The following is a 22,799-nucleotide window of genomic DNA, read 5'->3' on the forward strand; positions in this document are numbered from 1 at the left end:
TGCCGTTTGACTATTGGGCGATATGTCCTTACTCGCTGTACTTAAAGTGAGTGTCCTTAAAGCGGGGTATGCCTGTATAGCTAAAGCAGAAACCCACCAACAGGGCAATAGATTTCTAATTAGACTACACTTACTGTAAAGCAGCAGAACATGCTGGATTGCGTTTTAATAAAAAAAAATTATAATGAATTACAGGGTTGAAGCAGGGGGTCTCCGGAGCTGAATTGTGTTAATCTCAACTACGGGGATCCCCTTCTTCCAGTGATACTAACCTCCATAGAGGTGCCGGTATCTCAGCAGTTAGGGAACTGGGGACCTAACATAATGGCGTCTTTAAATGTGCCGCGTCACCCGAGCCAATAGGAAGCCATGACCTCATCCATTGCGGCTTCCTATTGGCCTGCGTGATCAAGACATTTAAACGTCACCCCCTACAGAGGTAAGCATATCTGGAATTAGGGGGTCTGCAGAGCTCCGGAGACCCCCTGCTTCAATCCTGTAATTAAAAAAACATCTAAACGCAGTGCCGCCTGTTCTGCTGATTTAACTTGACATGTCGTATTATCTGCCCCTAACAGGGCCTAAGATAGCACAGCACCAAGTTGGACCATGTGGTTCCCTGTAAAAAACTAGGAGTGCTGTTCCCTCAACTAGGGACCTAAATAACACAACCTTGGAGTACCCTAACTAGGTAAAGGATATTTTACAGTGGCCTTGAGGGACCTGGAGTCTTGACTGTGTCCTGACTGAGGACCTACAGCTAGCGAAGCACAGTCCAGCCTGCAGGCTCTCACTTCAGAGACCAGCAGTACTAAAAGATCTAATTCCTGAGCAATACCAATTTAACAGATTAACAACTCAATGCTAATATACTGTAAAACATGAACTTTCTAAAACTTCCGGAGACAAGGAAAAAACGTGCAAAAAGTTAACACACAAATGTAATAAACAGTAACAAAACTGTATACCAAGTAACACTAACTAACTAATGCAATAAATATAGAAAACCATTCAAAAGATAACACAAAGCTAGAAACATTATGGGGAATATTCTAGTGGCTGCGAGTTGTGCATATGTGGAAGTGCCCTTTCCTCTCATATATTGGCATGTTTTTGCTATTCTGTAAGCCCTTCTCACATGTCCAAACCATGCGTAAAAGGCTTTTTTTAGAAGCGGTTTCATTCCGGCTGTGCAAATCCAAGCGGTCTGAGAAAAAAGGCATTTTATGCAATCTCGCTGGAATTCTAGTAGCTACGTTAACTCCAGAAGGCTAAACCGCATCAAATGAGCGCGAGACAGAGACCTATTTTAGGTAGTCACATGTTCTATATGTATCCCCTCAAACCCCCTCCAAATAACATGTGCAAAGGCACCTTCATTAAATCGTGACTGCCGATAGATATTGGATGTTATATGTCCTGATGTATATAGTTAATCATAACATAATATAATGTAATCATTTTAAATTTGAATAATCATAACAATTAAGGATTGATTTTACTCCTATTCCTCTTGGATAGATATATTCACATATTGAAAAAATACAAAAGAACAAAAGAACATATGAATCTCAAACCTCTGAGTTTGTTTGCTAATAACCTGTCGGCCTTATTACCCTTGTCAAAATATCGTTGGTTTGTCCATTTTAGCGCTCTCTCCATCTCTTCCAGTTAGAGCTGTTTAAGCTCTGTTCTTGTTTTATCAAGTAATTATAACGTTTTCTTGAGGGGTTATTTTTATGTTGTTATTCTAGTTTGACTATTTTATCTGTGAGTTCTTTATATTGTTTCAGCTTGTTTTTTACCCTGTATGAGGCTATGGATATAAGACCTCCTCTAATTGATGCTTTGTGGACTTCCCACAGCATTGCGGGAGGTGAAACAGTGCCCTTGTTTATTTTAAAGAAATCGGATAGTTTTTGTTTGATTGTACTCTCTATATCCGGAAAATTCAATAAAGAGTAATTTAGTTTCCATTTATATGTATTGTTTTTGACAACGGGGAGAGAGAGAGCTAAATCAATGGGGGCGTGGACGGACCAGGTTATTGGGCCTATGTACGACTGGGAGGATGCCTGCAGAATATTTTTGGTACCCAGAAAATATTAAATCCTTGAGTAGGCGCTGAGAAAAATGTACAATCCCTCTGACCTTGGTGCTGTGCCCTCCATATATCTACCAGAGAGAAGTCTTTCATTAACTCCTAAAATTTCTTGGCCGTTTTTTGGACTTGAGTGGGAGATACCGGGGGTAGCAGACTTGTCCTGTTCTGGGGAGCATACCATGTTTATATCTCCAGCTATTATCAAGGAAGATAGGGACTGTTGATCCAGAGATTCCAATACTTCGTTAAGGGCATAGACATTGATGAGAGAGACTGGGGTCCCTGAAAGGGATCCCTGAACAATCAGGTATTTAACCTCTGGGTCTGAAACCACCTTATTGAGAGCGAACGGGACATTATTTTTAATTAAAATAGCAAACCCTCTATTTTTGTTGGAGAATGATGCATAATGTGACTGGGGGAATATGTTCTTAAATGTATTTGGTGGAGAAAAAGTATTGAAATGTGTTTCCTGGATAAACAATATACAGTATCTCCTCTTTGTTTTCTTAAATTCTTGAAGTGCAAGTCTCCTCTTCCTAACTGAGTTCAGACCCTTGACATTGAGAGACTAGTTTTATGGAGGTCGAATTTGATGGGGGGGCATGGCCAGCAGAAGAACGGAGTGGTCGCACAGCCACTGAGCTCTGGTCAAGGCCCTACGATTCCAGGCTAAAACTGCCCCAAAAAGGCCAAATTAGCCCTAGAGTGGGGGCATATCTGTGCCCAGTAACAGCGACTCACTCCGGTGTGAGCGAGTCAGCTGATCTGCAGATCCCCCTGAATTACCCTGTGATTCGCTTACGAGACGCCACAAAATGGTGCCGGCATGCGTCTGTCCCTCCGCTAAGTGAGCCAGGGCGAAGAGAGGAAGTTTGGCACGGGAGCGGTCTGCAGTGCTGAGAGGACAGGCGCATTCCGGCTCCCAAGTGAGTGAGTGCCGGTACATAGCTCCTTCCTTCTGCCCTTTGGCCGGATCGGGCCGGAGGATTTGCGGCGTGTGAGCCCCCATCCACCGAGGGAACTGAGGGTGAAGGCTCTCTGAGCTCTGGCTGCTGCGCGGGGAGCGGGGTGAGGAGCGGGCGGCTATCTTCTCTCTGGGGACCCATAGAGGCGTCGGAGAAGAGGAGGGAAGATCGGAGCCATCGTGGGGCTGAGGAGTCTCAGCGTGGCTCCCCCCTACACACAGGCTCACTAGAGGTGAGTGGGGACATCACGGGGGACCTGAGTTCTTAGGTTTTTAACACACAGTTGACGTAAACGGTAAACCAAACTCTGGAGATGCCTTCACTTCCGTCACAGCTTTTGATAGTTTAGCCTGACATTAATTATATGCTGGCACCCTCCATGCAGCTGGCAGGCTATCAGAGCAGAGAAACTGCATGAACTGGCAAGGAGTTCAGGCATCGCAGTAGCTTAAAGCTTCTTGTCACATTGCTGTTGAATGCTCAGATGATTTGACACCAGCAAAGAACACAAGTAGTTTGGAACACTGGTGTTTATGGCTGTAATGACACATGGATACGGGATATACAACAACGTGTAACAGGTAAGTGGAACAACCTTTGGAATTAACGTTTGTCTGGGGCAAAATGTTAAGCTTTGGAACAATATTTTACAATTACAAAGACGATACTTGTAGTGTGATGCTGGGGATATAACATTGTGCAGTAATTGATGTGGGGGGTACAGAGCATCGCTTCTTTTTTTTTTAACTCTTATGTTGCCTCTGGAACATTAATGCATTATTCACGTGGGGGTTGCAGGGGGGAAATATATAACTCCCCTATTTGTCTAATATTTACAAAATATCCTTTGAAAAATAAAGTCTATAGGTTTCCAACTTTCTTTTTCACAAAATCAAACTCAGTACTACTATTTCACAATAGCACTTCATGCACTGGGACGTATTTATCAACATTTTTAGTCTGAAATTCTGGTATAAAAACAGAACTAGATTTCTCAAAAGGGAAAAAATACTTTATTTTTTTAAACGTGTTTGTTTCTTTGACAAATCATTTTTGCGCTAGTAATTAAGCCGGAAGACTTTGATAAATATTCCCTAAACGTTTTTTATGAGGGTTTTTCAATAAACACAGCCAGCTGTTCCCAGGGGCGTTGTGCTTTATTGTAAAAAACAAGGGATAACCATGACATTTGTTTTTTTTATATTAACACATGTTCGGCTTGTAATTAGGATTGCAATTCTTACAAGCAGCGTAACTCTGCGGAGACTATTTTTAATCATTGTCACCAAGTTCCATGTTTTTAAATCCTGTAATATTCTATAAGCTTAACCGTGAACATCACAATACCAGTTACCACTGTGGACTGGAGAGAGTTGACAGATTCAGCGCATAATAAATATCTTACTATATATATATATTACTATATATATATCTTACTATATATATATATATATATATATATATATGTATATATATATATATATATATATATTTGCTGTCATGCTTGTAGTGTTTGCTTTAGCTCAGTAGTAGTGATTTAGTTGCAGAAGAGCTTACACTAGTATACTAACATTTCTAAAGGGCCCCTTTGCCTTGGTTAATATGTTTTAGTGGGACGATTGGAATGTAAAATAAAGATAAGGAAAACAGAGATGGTAAAAGCAAGGTCAAGATGGGTAATATATTTTGGTTAGATCAGACCGAGAGGAAACACAAAATAAAAACAGCCTATTAGTGTCTCATAGGAAAAAAAGAACAATAAACTGTAGTGAACTATTGAAATTATAATATTGATGGGGAGGCGTTGACATAATGCATGACTAATGTGATGAGAAGCATGTAGTAATGAATGGTGTATACGTTTGATTGCTTTCATATATATCTTTGTAACCGTTTGTTCCTTTCCCGCGGTTTCCTTGCTTGTGAGAGGCAAAGTCAATTCTATACTGAGACAACCCTACTTGTTCGTTTATTGTCATAACCTTTAGAATCACGACATTGGACCGAGTTCCTTAAAGTACCAACCCATTTTAAACGGTGCACAATTTAGGGAAGTTGAAAGCACTATTAAAATATGCAGAACATGCATAACAAAGACTTACAGAACACCGTGACAATGTGTAGAACCTATAGATTTCTCTGTGCTCAACGCATTTTCAGAACTAGCCAAAGAAGGAAACAGTATTTACAGTACATGGAATAAGCCCTAACCCTTCACTAGCACGTTATAATGTGCCCAAATCTCTGTTGTTCTTTAATCCCTTACTGACATGTTTACTTATTGGATTCATGGACTGTTTACAGTGTCTACATGAAGACAGTTTGCAAGCCGAGTAATTAACAAACATCAAAGAGTTAGTTGCATTTTCCGAGTGCTATGCGTTTCCGCCTCTATTCTTTAATGTCATGGACTGGAAAATATTTTAATACAAGGTTAAGAAGAAAAACTGTACAATTACAATCCCGAAACTGCTGCTTTCCTTTATTTTAATTTCAAAGCCAGAACTTGTTATTATTTACTTTAGGGGGGTCATTTAAGGATGATTTCTCTGTTATAGCTGCAGACAGTTCAGTTATGGCCACAAGTACAATAGAGTCTATGATTGCATGTCTCTGCCACATTCAGTTTTAATTATCATCTGGTTGTGCCTTGATGTTGGGCACAGTGATTTGCAGTACTATATGCAGAACAATATTATCCCATGTGGTGCCCTTGCCCCGTCTCAAGAATGGAAGCAGAGCAGGGCTGTTCCTGGAACGCAATTTATCTGCAGTACTTGTAGCAGTTCATATCTGCAGCTGCAATCTGAATGAGAAAGAAGGATTCACCCCTTGAGGCTGACAATAGATGGAATACACTGCATAGAGTTAGAACAGGCTCCTCAATAGCAAGCAGCCTGTCTAACTTATATATACTTATTATTATCATCATTTCTTGGTAAAGCGCCAACATATTCCTTAGTGTAGTACAATGGGGTTACAGAGAGATGTAAATGACATAAACAGAGTTACATACCAAATAAGGACAAGTAATCACATACAGATATGAAAGGTAACGAGGACCCTGCTCATGAGAGCTTGCAATCTAGAGCAAACAAGAGACAATGTTGAAACAAGAGGTAAAGTGTCTGCCTCAGGAGTCCTGCCACACAGCTGATCTCATTAAGGTTAGGGGTTGGTAGATAGCATGGAGATTGGTCCATCTGCACAGCTGGTCCCAATAGCGATGGAGGGGGTGGGAGTTGGATGATAGAAGTATGTCAGATAGGCTTCCTTGAAAAGGTGAGTTTTCAGAGGGTTTCAAATGTCTGAAAGCTGACGGAATGTGGTAGCAAATTCCAGAGAGAGAGAGAGAGCAGCATGGGAGACATCTTGTAGGCAGGAGTGAGAGTAGGTAATAAAGCAGGAGGAAAGGCTGATGTCATGGGCAAAAAGAAGGAGGCGTTTAGAGAGATATGTAGAGGTATCAGTACCGTGTTAGCCGAGCTTCAATAATCAAAAAATAAATAGATACCGTTCTGTGGCTAACGAAATGCTTTTATTTGTGCGAGCTTTCGAGATACACTGATCTCTTCTTCCGGTGATGTTACAATGAATGAAGCAAGCAAAAGGTATACTTAAAAACAGTGTCTCTTAGAATGTTATCTGTGCTTGTCCTTCCCCCGGTGTGGAATATATATGTATATGGTGGAGATGTACGGGCGACAGCATCATTGAGGGCTTTGTAAGACAGAGTTAAGGTTTTACATTTGATTCTAGAGGATATGGGAAGCCAGTGTAGGGATTTGCATAATGGAGCAGCGGATGTGGAGCGATGAGTGAGGTTGACGAGTCTGGCAGCAGCATTTTGGATGGATTTTGTGGTACATGCGGAGAAGGGGAATGCCAGCTAGAACAAGGTTGTAGTAGTCAAGGCAGGACATGATGAGTGACTCAATTAGGATTTTAGTTGCATCATGAGTGAGAAAAGAGCATATCCTGGCGATATTTCAGAGGTGGAGACGCTAGGACTTAGTGAGGGACTGAACGTGAGGAATGAAGGAGAGATCAGAGTTAAATATTACTTCTATTCAGCAGGCTTGAGGCCAGGTATTGATGAGATTGTGGTATTATTGACAGTGAGGGAGAGTATGGGTGTAGAGGTGGTAGTGGAATGGGGAAAGAATATTAGTTCTTGTGACAGGGCCTAAAAGGGCTCCAAATTTCTATTTGTATCTGACTGTATCTGACTGATGAGTCTAGCAGGCAGCTTGTTAATTGCAACTCCAGACAATTAGTAATTCTCCACCTGGCTCATCAGTCAGTTAGAAAAGCCTCCTGAGTAAACTGCAGGGATCTCTCTATCAAATGGGAGGTGTGTGCTGACAGAGAAGGATCCCAGGGAGTCAGACCTCTATTCCAGGACACAGCGGTCACTGGAACCCGCCAGAGGGTGCAAAAAACAATCATGAATTGGCATTGGCACGTTCTATTAAATGATCCAATTTGAAAACCCATTTTACCCAACAGACCAGAAATAATATACAAGAAAAACAAGAACCTGAAAACATTAATTACAGGGAACCAACAATGTTGGATTGTAACAAACCCGATGGGATAATTTAAGTGTGGGAAAGCATGTACCACATACAAATGTTCTGTGATTCAAAAAAATAAAGAATTCTTTTAATTAAACAATTTATTCATTGTAAAGTGTACTATGTTGTATACTTAGCAGAATGCTCAAATGGGCTCCGGTAAGTTGGCAAGGACCAAAAGAACAATTAAAGAAAGATTTATGGAGCATTAAAAAAGGCTACCAACAACATCGTGTATCAAAACCCTTTTCTGAGAAACATAATTGCAACCCTAAGGGATTGACAATCAAGGGTATTGAATGAGTATCCTTAGGACCAAAGGGGTGGGGATGGATTAATTAAACTATGTAAAATAGAAATCTTGTTGGATACACGAACTGCAAACCATAACCTCTAGAGGTCTATAGATATAGACTTGGCAGCCTTCCTTAAATGACCACTGCATTTAAATAAGCTAATAAGGAAATAATTTACTAGAGCCCGTTGTGTGGTTATTATACTGTAAGAGGTTTTAGGAGTTTAGTAATGGTTATGATATTTATATTGGTTTTAGCTAGACCCCATGGCCAATTACATTTGATTATAGGTAATATCTAAAGTTATTTTTGAATTAATTAAAACTATTTTTTAACTAACAATACTTTTTAATTACATTTTTCTATTGTTTTTTTAGATTGAATGTAATTAAATGTAATATACTCTTTAAGTCAATGTAATATACTCTCTCTATATGATTTATGAAAGGGGCTATAAATATCCCAATCTACTATATATTTGTGAAATCACTGTATGTCTGCGTCCCAAGGGTCAATCGCATTGGACCTTGGGCCTGTCACTCCTGCTCAGGCCATGCCCGCCCCCGCACACCTCTCATTGGCCTACGTCCAACACCAATGCCACACTGTCCCACCCCTCACTGACTCTCATTGGCCTGCGTCCAATGCCCGCCCCCCGCACACCTCTCATTGGCCTGCGTCCCACCCCTCACTGACTCTCATTGGCCTGCGTCCAATGCCCGCCCCCGCACACCTCTCATTGGCCTGCGTCCCACCCCTCACTGACTCTCATTGGCCTGCGTCCAATGCCCGCCCACGCACACCTCTCATTGGCCTGCGTCCAACACCAATGCCCTAATACTTCCACACTGTCCCACCCCTCACTGAGTTTTGGGAACGCTGGGGCCACGCTTCACAGCTATCAAAACCTTCACGTCTGCTACCACAGACTGCCGAATCAGGTACAGCAGTGTTTCCCAAACTGTGCGCCGCGGCTTGGCTAGAGGGGCGCCGCGATCAGGGCCGCCAGCAGCGGGAAACAAGGGCTGCTAGCTCATTTAAAAAAAAAAAAAAAAACCTCTGAGGGGAAGCAGAGGAGCGGTCACGTGACCGCTCCCATCCAATGGGGCTGCAGCCTGCCCGGCATTGCAACTGCAGAGCCACCAGACAGCAGCAGCAGCAGCAGCAGCAGCAGCAGCACCAAGGGGGGGGGGGGGGGGTGTGTGTGAAAAACGGGCTGCAGGGTGTGTGTGTGTTGTGTGTGTGTGTGTGAAAAACGGGCTGCAGTGTGTGTGTGTGTGTGTGTGTGTGTGTGTGTGAGAAAAACGGGCTGCAGGGTGTGTGTGTGTGGTGTGTGTGTATATATGTGTGGTGTGTGTGTGTATATATGTGTGTGTATGTGGTGTGTATATATATATATATATATATATATATATATATATATATATATATATATATATATATATATATATATATATAATGTGTATGTGTGGTGTATATATATGTGTGTGGTGTGTGTGTGTGTGTGTGTGTGTGTGTGTGTATGTATGTATATATAGATATATATATATATATATATGTATGTGTGATATATATATATATATATATATATATATATATATATATATCACACATACATATATATATATATGTGTGTGTGTATGTGTGTGTGTGTATATATATGTATGTGTGGTGTATATGGATGTGTGTGATGTGTGTGTGGTGTGTGCGTGTGAATATATTTATCAAAGTTGCACAATGTTAATAAATAATTTATTCTCACATGTCTTTTTTTTTTTCATTTTTAAATATTATATAATACACACACACACACACACACACACACACACACACACACACACACACACACACACACACACACACACACACACACACACACACACACACACACACACAGCTACCAAGTGACAAACACACACAGTGATACCCGCCTACCAAGCGCGCTTGCTGTCTCCTCTGCCAGGACAGCGAAAAGCTCCTGGTAGAGCGAGCGGCAGCAAGCAAGAGCGAGCAGCAGCACCTAAGCGCTTACTATGTCCCAGGCCAGAGGAACTATAGCAGCGCTGATTACAGATGCAGGGGCTTTGTGCATCTGTTCAGCCCGGCTCAGCGACGCTGAGAGAGGGAGGCCCGGCGCGCACGCTGGAGGAGCAGCACCGGGAGACTAAGAGAGAGAGTGAGGTCAGAGAGAGAGTGATGTCAGAGAGAGAGAGAGAGTGATGTCAGAGAGAGAGAGAGAGTGATGTCAGAGAGAGAGAGAGAGTGAGGTCAGAGAGAGAGAGAGTGAGGTCAGAGAGAGAGAGAGTGAGGTCAGAGAGAGAGAGTGAGGTCAGAGAGAGAGAGTGAGGTCAGAGAGAGAGAGTGAGGTCAGAGAGAGAGTGAGGTCAGAGAGAGAGAGAGAGAGGTCAGAGAGAGAGAGAGAGAGGTCAGAGAGAGAGAGTGAGGTCAGAGAGAGAGAGAGAGAGTGAGGTCAGAGAGAGAGAGTGAGGTCAGAGAGAGAGTGAGGTCAGAGAGAGAGAGAGGGAGGTCAGAGAGAGTGAGGTCAGAGAGAGTGAGGTCAGAGAGAGAGAGAGTGAGGTCAGAGAGAGAGTGAGGTCAGAGAGAGTGAGGTCAGAGAGAGAGAGTGAGGTCAGAGAGAGTGAGAGTGTGTGAGAGAGACACCAACTGCGCACTGCAACTGTTAGGTATGTATATACACCTTTGTTTTTACTTTGGGCGCCGCGTAAAAATCCTGATCGCCTTGGGGAGCCCTGAAAATATTCTGATTGCCTTGGGGAGCCTTGAACCGAAAAAGTTTGGGAACCACTGAGGTACAGAATCTACACACAACGCACAAACACAGCACACACACACATTCACACAACACCAAACACTGCAGACTGCCTCTTCAAACCCCCCCTCCCCTCCATGCCACACATCTCCCTCCCGCAACCGGACCGCGAGGCCGCGGCCTCCACTCACACACCATGGCAACGATGTCCCTCCCCCTATCCCGCTACCTCACACAGTGTAGCTCCCGCGAACCGCACAGCACGCCACATCTCCTGCACCTCACACAGCTCCCTACCGCAAGCGGACCGCCAGGCCCCCTACCCCGCTACACCATGCCACCAATGTCCCTCCCCCTATCCCGCTACCTCACACAGTGTAGCTCCCGCGGACCGCACAGCACGCCTCACATCTCCTGCACCTCACACATCTCCCTCCGCAACCGGACCGCGAGGCCCCCTACCCCGCTACACCATGCCACCAATGTCCCTCCCCCTATCCCGCTACCTCACACAGTGTAGCTCCCGCGGACCGCACAGCACGCCTCACATCTCCTGCACCTCACACATCTCCCTCCGCAACCGGACCGCGAGGCCCCCTACCCCGCTACACCATGCCACCAATGTCCCTCCCCCTATCCCGCTACCTCACACAGTGTAGCTCCCGCGAACCGCACAGCACGCCTCTTCTCCTGCACCTCACACAGCTCCCTACCGCAACCAGACCGCGAGGCCCCCTACCCCGCTACACCATGCCACCAATGTCCCTCCCCCTATCCCGCTAGCTCACACAGTGTAGCTCCCGCGAACCGCACAGCACGCCTCACATCTCCTGCACCTCACACATCTCCCTACCGCAACCGGACCGCGAGGCCCCCTACCCCGCTACACCATGCCACCAATGTCCCTCCCCCTATCCCGCTACCTCACACAGTGTAGCTCCCGCGGACCGCACAGTACGCCTCACATCTCCTGCACCTCACACATCTCCCTCCGCAACCGGACCGCGAGGCCCCCTACCCCGCTACACCATGCCACCAATGTCCCTCCCCCTATCCCGCTACCTCACACAGTGTAGCTCCCGCGGACCGCACAGCACGCCTCACATCTCCTGCACCTCACACATCTCCCTCCGCAACCGGACCGCGAGGCCCCCTACCCCGCTACACCATGCCACCAATGTCCCTCCCCCTATCCCGCTACCTCACACAGTGTAGCTCCCGCGAACCGCACAGCACGCCTCACATCTCCTGCACCTCACACATCTCCCTACCGCAACCGGACCGCGAGGCCGCGGCCTACACTCACACACCATGGCAACGATGTCCCTCCCCCTATCCCGCTACCTCACACAGTGTAGCTCCCGCGGACCGCACAGCACGCCATATCTCCTGCACCTCACACAGCTACCTACCGCAACCGGACCGCGAGGCCGCGGCCTACACTCACACACCATGGCAACGATGTCCCTCCCCCTATCCCGCTACCTCACACAGTGTAGCTCCCGCGGACCGCACAGCACGCCTCATCTCCTGCACCTCACACAGCTCCCTACCGCAACCGGACCGCGAGGCCGCGGCCTACACTCACACACCATGCCACCAATGTTCCTCCCCCTATCCCGCTACCTCACACAGTGTATGACAACACCTACCACTGGAAATCAGATGTTCGTTGAAATAAAATATGTTTTCCTAACTATTTTACTGTCTGTATAATGTACACAACACTCACCCACACAAAACCCCCTCATACACACACACACACACACACACACACACACACACACACACGCAAACATCCTGTCATTCTATGCCACACACTACACTCAAAAACATGCCATTTTTAACATGTGTATGACCAACAACACGCACTCACACACGTCACACACACAACATGCCTCATACACACACACACGCCATCACACACCAGCAACACACACACATGCTCTCACACACACCACACACCATGCCACCGATGTCACTCCCGCTATCCCGCTACCTCACACACTCTACCTCCCGCGGAACAACCAGCACGCCTGACATCTCCTGCACCTCACACATCTCCCTCCGCAACCGGACCGCGACGCCGCGGACTACAGTCAAACAGCATGCCACCAATGTCACTCCCGCTACCTCACACACTGTATGACAACACCTACCACTGAAACTCAGCTGTTCCTTACAATAAAATATGTTTTCCTAACAATTTCACTGTCTGTATAATTTATTCTAAAACACTTCTCACACCACCACTCACACACAACACTCACCCACACAAAACCCCCTCATACACACACACACACACACGCAAACATCCTGTCATTCTATGCCACACATAACAACAAATCACACCTCACCTTCACCCTCATAATACACACACTACACTCAAAAACATGCAATTTACAACATGTCTATGACCAACAACACGCACTCACACACGTCACACACACAACATGCGTCATACACACACACATGCCATCACACACGCCACATACACACATGCTCTCACACACCACACACCATCACACACAACACACACACAAATACACAAACACATGCACACACACACGCACTCAGCAACGCCACACACCCTCAACCACGCAACACACGTACTCACACACACACCAACCTCCTCTGCTGATACAACACACAAAACAACACTTCAACATAACCTTAACTACCACACACAACACAACCACCACTAAACAAACACACACACCCAACCCACTGTTCCAATTACCTACCCTTCACCATACACACTACACTGAATACAATGCACATTTACACGTCTCACCACCCACTCCCATTGCACATCAACATCCCACCACACACAAACATATACAACAACACAACACCTCCGCTACTAACACACCTAGCACAATAAATCACCTCTTCCTTTCAATAACATATTTTACACAAAACATTACTATTTACACATCTGTCTAATTTATTGCACACAAACACTCAACTAACCAACACTGACACACACACTCACACACCACACACTCACTATCACATCACACACTCACTCATCCACACACACACCTCACACAATCAATCACACACAATAATTACATACACACACTATTCTGCCACACACACAGCCAACATTAACACAAAACAAAAACACACACAACATTTGAACACCTACACAAACGCACACCAAACACAAATAAATACCCCTCAATACTGTCACACTTTATCAATTTACAAACTTTTCACAGACCACAACCGGATGCCTTCAACACCTCGACGCTTCAACGCTGTGCCAAAACACACAATACAATCATTGGATCGAACTGCGCCTTGACACAACAACATCAGGAAGTATTGTAAACACAATCGCACTGAAACACTTCACTAACATCACACACAACACCTACCTCAACACACACATCAACAACTTTTAACAACACATCACAACTTACACACACAACACCTCTACAACACCTACAATAACGCACATCACAACAACAACACCAAACACACATCTTCACAACACAAAACATGCCACCCAAAAAACACCTTCGCAAAACAAAACATACACACCCTGACAATGAACGTGACACGCACACACACACACAAATTATATGTACTGCACCACACAATGCACACACCCATTTCACACACATTGAAATCCACGCACACAATGCTAACAAACAACTCACAACGGAATACACAATAGGTCAACAACAAATCTAACATTACATCAAATACACTCCTCTCAACAATGGACATTCACATCTTTCAAGAAGCATTTCCAACAATAACATTTTCAAAAATAACTACCGTAACAACTAACATACACTTCAAACATTTGCCCTCATATACATGTGCTTTCTACTACTGTTGATTTACAAACACAATTCTAACTAATATTACATAACATTGGCATCACATTACAACTTTCACATACAACATTTACACATACTTATTCACACTTCACATCCCGGGCAACGCCGGGTTTCTCAGCTAGTACGTTATAAAGGTCAGTTTATTTTTTAATAGACTGTTAATGGATATGTGATTGGATGAGTAGTAGTTTTGTCAAGGATAAAACCATCTTTGTCCCCTTTTTATATTTATATTTCCCTCCACCTTTTCTACAAAACCCACTCTATGCAACATAACATATTTTCATTGTTATCAATTGAATCATTTAGTGTTTTATGCTAATTGAAGGGTTAGTTGACCCATGATACTATTTTTAAAAAGGAACTTTCTTTGGAAGGTGACAATCACACTTCAGATCCTGAGGCTAAGGCCCCGCTCCCTCAGTCAGCACGCTCGCACTGCAGACAGGCGGGGCGCTGACAGACACAGACCGCGATATGCAGTCTGTAGGGAGCCGGAGCGGGAGGGAGGGGGGCGTGGTTTGAGCAGAGGGACCCGCTTCTCCCCCCCTCCCTCCACGGGCTCGGTCTGCAGGACAGGAGGGAGCTGCTGCGGGCTGCTGGAAGGTAAGCAGCTTCCTCCCCCTTCCCCCACAAATGCCCTCCTCACACACGCTGACACTGAGACACACACACACCACCCCCTACCTTGTGTAGAAAGCTGTCTGACAGCTCCCGCCCACGCCGCTGATTGGCTCATCAGCGCACCACGTGACACGTCACTGCTCGGGATCACAATATTCTTGCATCCCCTGGCGGCTGACGCGTCACAGTGCGTAGTGAGCCGTGCAGCGAGGGGGGACTGGGACCGGCTCACAAGGATTCCCCTGCTGGTGGGGAACGCTCGCGCAGCCGCCCGCACCGCCGGGCGCAGTGGGTCCCAGCCCTGAGGAAGCAAAGAGCGGCTTTGTGAAATGCACAGGGCGATGTTCTGCTGCTGATCTGTGCACCCATGGGTTCTGGCGATCTGCTGAAGCTTTCTGAACTTACACCATAACATCGGAGGGTCATTCCGGTGAATCCGCAAGTGCAGAAGCACGTACTGTAAGAGCTCAACTCGGTGGCTTCACTCAAGCGCAAAGGGACTCAACCTAGGAGAACAGAGGCAGTTGAGAAAGCAGAGCAGGAGATATCCACTAGTGGTGTAAATCACTGTGTCTATGTGCTGGGTGACAGCAATAAACTTGTGAGTGGAAATTTTTCCTGTTGGATTTTTTAACTGTTTGAATAAAATGATCTGCACCACTGTAGTGATGTGTGTGCTCTTCTAATCCACTACAGTATTTTGTCAAACAACCGGGTATAAGTTCAAGGAAATAGCATGGTGATATATAATATCCAGATTTTTGTACGAGAAGAGGAGAGAGGAGGACATGTAGAAATTGTAAAACAGTAAACCAACCCAGGTTAACTCAAGAGGTAAATGATTTATCTCCATGAGGACTGGGACTAAGGTTCTTAACCGGTGCCTCTGGTACTGCACCGACACACTTTATTCGAGCAAATACCCGGTATGTACCTGGCAGATACCTGGAATGCGCCGCTCCTCACCTCTGACAAGCCCCGTTGCATTTGCCTTCCCAGCCTGGGTTCATGCCTGGCTGATGGGCGGCTGATCTGTTAAATGATAATGATTAGGATTTAATAGGCTGCAATGCTTCGCGTGTCTACCAGATGGCATAAATTCATGAATTGTAATGCAGTTTATATATATATACTGTGCAGTATTGCAGCCAGCGGGAATAAAATGCTTCAATCCCTGCTTGGAAAATAACTCAATGTACTCGGGCAGAAAACAGTCACAAACCTCAATACACCCGGGTATACCCGAATTCGTGGGACTAGCCAAGCTCGAATAAAGTGTGTCGCCAGTGTATATCCGGTGTGGAGCCGTTGCTGCTCCCTATAAATCACTGTCTCTCCTCCAGCTGGTTGGACACTCTGTAGTCCGGCGCTTGTGGATGAATCCATGACCCCTGTGTGCGTCACTCCAATCACAGTAGAAATGACAGAAAAATGTTGGGATCGGCAAGACTGCTACCCCTTGAAAAATCAGAACTCACCAGAATAGAAAAAATAAAAATAACATTATTGATTACATGCTTAAATATAAATTATTGATTTCATGCTTAAATATAAAACAAAGTAACAAGTGTACTCCTTGAGAAAGTGCCAGACCTGGTGCGAAATGCGTGGGATGAGATTTTTTTTCTCCGTTTGTGTATTTTTTGTTTTATATTTTAGCATGTTATCAATTAAAAAAATACATTTTTTTTCAATTCTGGTGAGTTACGGTTTTTCAAGGGGTAGCAGTACTACCTAATCCACTACAGTACACAGTATTCTATGCCCTGAGAGTTGGGAATACTCTTAAAGGAGAAGCACCTACCACTGATGGGCTTTATAGCTATTCACAACTAATGACTTTTGGATAACCAAAATAGTTCAAATCTGCTATACGTGTTATCTTCTATTGGGATTGGTGATTATTGTGTAATTCTAGCGCTTTTTGACTAACTGATATATGCATTAGCGACAATATGATTATGGGAGTATGTAACGAGATTAAAATGTGAGACAGCTAAAGTCTTGAAATTACTTAAACTGAAGGTGGTTGTGAGAGTTTTTGGTAGGCAGTTCCTGCTGTGAGGTGCACGGTAAAAGGAGGAGCAACCGGATTCCTTGTTGAACCTTGTGACTGTGAACAGTCTTTTGGAGTCAGATCTCAGGTGATAAGTGCTGCATGTGGTAGGGGTGAGGAGCTTGTTCAGATAGACGGGTAGCTTGCCCAGAAAGTATTTGAAGGCAAGACAGGAAAAATTTACTTTGCACCTAGACTCGAGGGATAGCTCTTGTAGAATTCCACAGTGGTGTGTGTTGTACAGGTAGTTACAATGTGGTATATTGAGTTGCAGAAGGTGTCTAGTTTGCTAAGGTGAGTTTGGGGTGCTATACCATATTCTATGCCTCATAGTCTATAAGTAGCATTAGCATCTGCTGCGCAATGTGCTATCTGACCAGCGGTATAGGGAGGATTTGTTCCTATAAAATATACCTAGTTTGGCATAGTTTTTATGTCGGAGTATCAATATGTAACCCAGATGTTAAATGGGAGTCAAACCATATGCCCAGAGATTTAAAACTAGTGATCGGGGCTACAATGGTGTTTGAGTTGGCTCTGTCGTTGGAAGCTTTAGAAATGTAGCCTTAGTCCCAAATACCATCGTTACAGTTTTGTCAGTGTTTAAAAACCGTTTGTTTTGGAAATCCAGTATTTAAGTCTTGAAATATTAGATTGAAATATGTGTCCAAGGTCAGAGAGGCTAGGGCTGTGTACATACTGTATAAGATTGTGTCATCCGCATACTGTACATGTGTCTTGAAGCTGCCTTATAAGCTTTAGATACTGTAGATCAGTGGTTCCCTAACTCCAGTCCTCAAGGACCACTAACAGTGCAGGTTTTAAGACAATCCTCTCATTAGCACAGGTGGCCCAATCATTGTGATTGAACCACCTGTGCTCAATCCGGGGTATCCTTAAAACCTGCACTGTTACTGGTCCTTGAGGACTGGGGTTGGGAACCACTGCTGTAGATCATTACTGAAGACTGAAAAGAGTAGGGACCTGTGATGGGGTTTACAGACCCATCACTTACAAACAAGCAGTACTAACAAAGGTTTGTCAGGCATGCTGACTGACTGCTGGAAACTCCCCTGTTCAAAAGACAGACAGCTAATTAAGGCAGAAGGCTAGTACCTGCAGCCAATCTCAGGAGATATAGTCAGGCTTCTGAGAACACAGGGAGGCTAATTCTGGTCTCAGCCAGGGAAGAGACAGGAACCTAGTAGGCAAGTGATTAGAATGCATTAAGAAAGCCATGTTTATGTTTTTCTGTTTAATAGTATTTTGTTTCCTTTCTCGTGAACCTTGTGGCAGGCGTGTTTATCCTATGCCCGTTAAACGGTATTAACAGGCTAGACGATAAACTATTTGTCACTTCCTGGTTGCATATGAAACTAATTATTGAACAGACTAGGAAAAGTTTGTTACAGGGCCCTAAAACAGAGCCCTGCGGGACCCCACAGGTGAGATACGAGGGGTTGAAGTTAGAGCCTAAGCTAGACACATATTGGTATCTATCCAATACGTAGGACTGAAACCAGTTCAAAGCGTGTTCCCATATCCCAGAGCACTAATGCTTGTTTAAAAAGACATTTGATATATATTCCTCAGCAAGACCGCGTACACTTGAGAAATCTATAATGCAATCATTCAGGAGCTCAGATCTTGGCATAACCCCAATAAACCGAAAACCCCGCTTTTATTGGTGCGGTTTTAGATTTCCTAGCACACAAATGTCAAGTGGGTATGGCAACTTCCACGTAAGGTTGTACTGTATAGCGTGGCCTTAGGCACCTTGGTACTGTGTTTACACTTTCAAAAACTATATCTCTGCCTGAGGTGCGAGATTGTCTAGCCCTACTGTATTACAACCTATTTCCACCTGGGACATTGGTTGGTCCTTCTGTCATCTCTGGACAACACTGCTATGGAATTGAGATCCTTATCTATAAAGTTATCATCCTTACTAGCTCTTGTCTTCATGGCTAGAGGGGTTGAGTTCTCCCTCTCATCTCCGATCCCTGGCTAGTACAGACTCCAGTGGGATTCCACATCACACTTAAGGGAAGAACAAAAACATGTACTATGGACTCTGGCTATACAGTAGAATTAGATTTTGTTTTGGACACAAAAGGCTCTTCCATTTGCATTGTCAAGTGTCTATCAGCCTACCTACAGTAGACAGAACCTCCATTCTTAGCCAAGACTGCCTAGTTGCTGATAACTTGCATACAATTGTTCAGATCAGCAAAAATTAGCACCATTCGAGGTTGGATACTCTCTGTTATGAACAAATCTAGCATAGATGTCTCACAGTTTTAAAGGGCATTTTATTAGGGGGGCTTCCACTACAAAAGCAGCAGCACCAGGTTTCTCCTTACCTTTTATCAAGCGAGCGATTTTGCTGGTCTTCCACTCGCACTTTTGTAAAACATTACTGGAGACCTTTTGAATCAGAAAGAGTACGATTTGCTAGGGCAACCGCCAGGTGAGGAATTTTCTCCCACCAGCTGTTGCTAGGTGGCAAGCCTCAAGAACGAAAATCATTTTGAAGGAATCCATAATCTGCAAACTTCCTTTTTTCTAGGGAAAAGCATTGCCACCTAGCAATAGCGTCACTTCCCCGCCTTCCCACTAGGGCAAGCCTGATGGCTGCATTTGCTTCCTTTAAAGTAACCAGTAGTTCCTTTGCTCAAGCCGGGGCCCCAGACAGGATCATCCTCTAGTTCCTAGAGAAGGTCCCAAAGAAATGGTCCAAAATACATTATCGGACACATTATAGGGCCTCCTAAAGTCCTACAGTATCAAGAACCAGAGTTCGTGGGTTATTTCTTACTGTTACGCTCATTAAAGCATCTCAAATAGAACGTGTCTTATAACAAATGTATAAAAGAGCAAAGCAGTGTAGGAAGGTTGGAGCACAACTGAATACAGGAAAGGAAAAACAATCTGCGAGAGAGTGTGTGTCCCATAAAATAGTTTAATGGATCAAACCATAAACATACAGTGAGCCCACGGGCCCCCACCAGGTGGTCGCTGTGGAGTAACAGCAGCACGCACCTGTGGAGGAAGTTCCGTTGAAGACCCTACACAAATGTGAGTTATTCCAACATGTATACCTGAATTACCTGACACTTACCCATCCGATGTTATGTTTGGTCATTAGCCAGTGAAAGCCACACGATATTCAAGTGGGACTTTTTCTAGCTATTTTCTAGCTATTCGGTATCTAGTGGAAGTGGGTTTCATTTCAGTGTTGGAGTTGTTGGTCTGGAAATCTATGGGACCTCCCAGGGACATTATATTGTACCTTCATGATTTGTAGGCTATATAGCCAGTGGCTCATGTTTGAGCACCATACAGTTTTTGTGATTTATTACAAATGTAGCAGCCGTTATTGCTCCAGCTGGCACAATGCAGTGGGGGGGACACAATGTGCCAGCAGGGGTAGGCACCAATTTGTAATGGCATAAGCGGCATGCGAGAAAGGAGCTGGGCTACTGGAGGGAGAAGAGCAGATCGCGCAGGGAAGCCCAGCAGGTTATTGGCGGCGAGCTGAACAGAAGAAGACCCTCAATAGTTGCTGCTAAAAGTGGTACTTAAGTAGTTTACGTAGTACAGACCTGCTACACTTAGTTACATTAATGAGCTCCAACAGTGTACCTGCACCATCACATAGGCTTCAATATCTAGGAGTCTGTGGCCGCAGCCTCAGACTCTGGCCATACACCAGCGCAGCAATTATGGGGAATTGCATATTGATGTATAATATGAATCTAGTGATCCCTTGTTAAGGTAACAAAGTACCTGAAGTTTATCTATACTTGCTATACACAGTATATATAAAATGGTTATATTACACACATCTTTGTAGTTGTTTCTTGTTGTCTGACCTAACACCATGTGTGGCGTACCCACCCAGAAATAGAGCACTCAAGCCCCCACCTCAACAACAGGTATCAGTCTGGGGGTAAGAGAAAGAGGGGTTACAAAACAAATAATGTGATGCATACAGTATTCCATGTTGAAAAAAACTGTAACAAGCACTACAACAATTCGGGCTGGAGGCGGGTTAAAATTAAGGCAAATTTGTTAAGGCATAATGCCTCGAGATATATACAAACAACAGGCTTCTCTAGAGGAGTGTTCTATGAGTAGGAGGATTACATAGGAGGAGGGTAAGGGATTGCTTTGCATTATAGGGGTGTGCCCTGTTGGGCACTTAGTCCACTCACCTGTTCCCCTCTCCTCCATCCCCATTAGGATCCTGCTTCATCACCTGTTTGGATTTACCACGTTATATAGTGCCACAATACAGTCACTCACAGGAACATTATATGGTCCGTCCTATCCATCTTTCAATTTTATTATATGGTTGTACAGATCACCTTATCCAGAGGAGTTTAGCAGCACCCCGGGGGGACTTATCCCCTCTTCACATATACAGTATACCAGACTCTTCAACTGGCAGCCTGCAAATGGCATTCCTGTGGCCCTGGGACTCTGCTAATTTCGAGCTAGTTTCTAAGGCAGCTAAGTGCAATTGTTCACACTGAAACACACTTGTAAGTTAAGATAATGAACCCACCGACAGATTTTCTGGGGCCCAGGAAAGAGTATTGACCTGGGACCCAGGGCCGCCGAGAGGAGGGGACAGCTGGGACCCCTGTCCTGGGCCAGGTGAATAAAGAGGCCCGGGCCCCCTGCTAACAAACCTAATCTGGCGTGATCCACAGAGGTGGCCTGCTGGAAGGTGTCCTTGGAGGTGCCAGTCCAGGCAGCATGCTGTAGACTGGTAGAAGGGATGTTCCCCTGACAGGTACCTTTCAGCAGGCAGCTCGGCAGGCCCATCCACATGACTCTAACAGGCCCCCTCAATCCTCCAGGGCAGCCGGTAGGCAGTGGGACACATTCAGATTCTCTCCTCTCTTCCAATATCCCTGCCCTCCCTCTCTCTCTCACTCCTCTCTCTTCCCACCTTTCTCTTTCGCTTCCACCCCCTATCTCTTTCTTTCTCCTTCCTTTGTCTCTTTCTCCTCCTCTCTCTCTCTCTCTCCCCTCTCTTTCCTTCCCCACTCTATTTCCTTCCCCACTCTCTTTCCTTCCCCACTCTTTCCTTCCCCACTCTCTTTCCTTCCCCACTCTTTTCCCCCCACTCCCCCTATTTCCTTAACTCTCTTTCCCCCACTCTCTTTTCTTTCCCCCACTCTCTCCTTCCCCCACTCTTTTTCCCCCACTCTCTCTCCTTCCCCCATTCTCTCTCCTTCCCCACTCTCTCTCCGTCACCCACTCTCTCTCTTTCACCCACTCTCTTTCACTCTCTCCCCCCTTGCTCTCACTTCCCCCCAAGGATTGTTGAGGGGTGCATGCTCACAGCAGCAGTTCTGTTTACTATTTCTGTTCAGAGGGACTGATCAGCTGTTATATCAAATCCAAGAACCATTATACGTCCCATTAACAGATAAATGGAAATAGCTTTTTCCATGAAACCACATTTCTTATTAGCCGGCCGATGTCTCCCTTTCATGATACACACAGTACATTTTATATACAAGCCCTTAACCAGCG

General features: G+C 44.9%; 1 protein-coding gene across 8 annotated transcripts in view; it reads left to right on the forward strand.

Moving 5' to 3' along the window:
• The window catches only part of P2RY6 (pyrimidinergic receptor P2Y6), a 162,069-nt gene that overhangs the window by 18,636 nt on the left and 120,634 nt on the right, over nucleotides 1-22,799 (forward strand). For 3 of the 8 annotated variants that reach the window (XM_075592715.1, XM_075592719.1, XM_075592714.1), the window contains exon 1: nucleotides 3,509-3,653. The exons of the other annotated variants lie outside the window; for them this stretch is intronic. The gene's annotated coding sequence lies outside the window, so the exon portion shown is untranslated. Of the gene's footprint in view, nucleotides 1-3,508; nucleotides 3,654-22,799 lie in introns of those variants that run through there. 8 annotated transcript variants of the gene reach the window in all.

Source organism: Ascaphus truei, chromosome 3 (genome assembly GCF_040206685.1).
Source record: "Ascaphus truei isolate aAscTru1 chromosome 3, aAscTru1.hap1, whole genome shotgun sequence".
Taxonomy (NCBI): domain Eukaryota; kingdom Metazoa; phylum Chordata; class Amphibia; order Anura; family Ascaphidae; genus Ascaphus; species Ascaphus truei.